This window comes from Mus caroli, chromosome 2, assembly GCF_900094665.2.
Source record: "Mus caroli chromosome 2, CAROLI_EIJ_v1.1, whole genome shotgun sequence".
In the NCBI taxonomy this organism is placed as follows: Eukaryota; Metazoa; Chordata; class Mammalia; order Rodentia; family Muridae; genus Mus; species Mus caroli.
Window position 1 is genome coordinate 111,754,674 of NC_034571.1, and position 2,287 is coordinate 111,756,960.

A 2,287-nucleotide genomic window follows, 5' to 3' on the forward strand; every position below is an offset into this window, starting at 1 on the left:
CAATGTTTTCTATAGTATCTTCTGCATCTGAGATTCTTTTTTTTTTTTTTTTTTTGGTCTGTTTTTGAGGCAAGGTCTCACTCTGTACCTCAGGCTGTCCTGGAACCTACTATCTAGTCCAGACTAGATTCCAACTCACAGGGGTCCTCCTGCCTCAGCAGTCCATGTGCTGGGATACAGATGTAAGTCACCACACCCCATGAAGAGGCAACAGAGCCTTGACAAGCCTGTGTACATTTTAGGGACTGGAGGGCTGGCCCAGCAGTTAAACTTGCATACTGCTTTCCCAGAGGATTCAGATTCTCTTCCCAGCATCCACCCATGTTACATGGCTCATAACTGCCTGTCACCCCAGCTCCAGGGGCATCTGAGGCCTCTGGTCTCTTTAGGCACATGAACTCATGGGCACATACACACAAACACATACATATATACATAATTCAAAATAATAAAAATACATCTTTAAGCCAGGTATAATCAGGAGGCAGAGGCCAGTGAGTTGGAGGTGAACCTGTTCTATATAGTGAGTTCTAACACAGCCAGGGCTATGTAGAGAGACCCTACCTCAACAAACAAAACAAAACAAAACAAAACAAAACAAAACAAAACAAAACAAAACAAAAAACTTTAAAAACAGAAAAGTCCAAGCACTGGCCAAGGACCCTAAAATTCTGGCAGTTGGGAAGCTGAGGTAGGAAAAAAAAATCACGAGTTTGAGGCCTGCCTCTCCAGCTACCAGAGTGGAAGTTTCCAGTAATAAAAAAGAAATTTTCTGACAAGAAGGAAAGGAGAAAAGAAGAAGGGAGGAGAGAGGAGCAGAGAAGAAAGGAGGGACAGCCTGGTGCAATGATGTCATTCAGACAGGAAAGCCAGCCCCTACCAACTTTTGAGAAGGAACCTTTGATAGTTGCTCACAGAAACTGCCCTCAACCCAGGCGTCTACAAGTGGGTTTAAGTGACTAACTGAGGGATGTGGAGAATGAAAGCCATGAAATGGAAACAAAGAAGGATGAAGAGTCCTAGTGCAGGCCAGAGGCTAACCCTCTCTGAAGCCTTCTGACCATATAGCCCCTTCTTCCTCTGATATCGATGGTTCTAGCACAAACACACCACACACTTTTAACCCACCTTGTTATTTGTCCGGTCCTGCCCAAGCAAGAGCCTTATGTCCCTTTGTATTTGGTAAATACTAATTGCTCAATAAGGACTGACCAGATAGAAGACCAGGTGATTGGGTAGGTGGTAGATACATAGGTGATAGATAGATAGATAGATGATAGATAGATAGATAGATGATAGATAATAGAATAGGTAGGATGCGAGTGTGTTTGTTTGTATGTGTTTATGTGAATATAGGTGTGTGTGTGTTCATGTGCTCACACGAACACTTGCAAATATCTAAATGGATGGATGGATGGCAGACTGCAAGGGGAATACAGGAAGAGAACCTGTGCAAGAGAAGAAATCAGGAATCACTATAGAATCTGGCATTTGGCACATTGACTTAAAAGGAAATGAAAGCCAGGAGGTGGTGGAGGTGTTTCACTAAGAAAGCAAGAGGGGCTTCTCTGTGACTGATGGTGGTTTTGGAGGGAGTCTCACGGGTACTGAAGGTCACGAAATGAGCAAATTCCTGTGTTCCAACCCAGGTGTTGTCACAAGTTCTCTGATCTCAGTCTCCTCACGTATCACTTTGACTAACTTCTTTGGGCTTGCTGACCACACTGGGGGAGGGGTGCAGAGTTTTGCACAGCATCAAGCTCTGCTCACCTGAAGGATAGAGAGCAGGGCTGAGAGAGCCCAGGAGTTAGAAGTCCTGGATCCAGATTCCTTCATCTATTGCTCTGGAGACACTCCCAAAGCCATTAAGTCTTTTCAGAGCCTATTTCCCTGCAAGTGAAATAAACAATATCACCACTATCACAAAGAGTTGCTGGAAGTGAAGAAACAACAGTTAAGAAGGCTTCTAGCTCGTCCAGAGGACTCAAGCTTGGTCCCAGTACTCACATTGGATGTCTCATAATCACCTGTAACTCCAGCTCCAGTTCCATGTGATTCAACATTGTGGGCAATTGTACACAACCCCCCACACACAATCATAATCACCTGTAACTCATAATCACCTGTAACTCCAGCTCCAGTTCCATGTGATTCAACATTGTGGGCAATTGTACACAACCCCCCACACACAAGAAAGAAAGAAAGAAAGAAAGAAAGAAAGAAAGAAAGAAAGAAAGAAAGAAAGAAAGAAAGAAAGAGAGAGAGAGAGAGAGAGAGAGAGAGAAAG

At 43.9% G+C, this 2,287-nt stretch overlaps 1 pseudogene; it reads left to right on the top strand.

Annotated features, from left to right (window-relative positions):
- Positions 1 to 2,287, top strand: part of LOC110306933 — a 34,783-nt pseudogene that overhangs the window by 971 nt on the left and 31,525 nt on the right.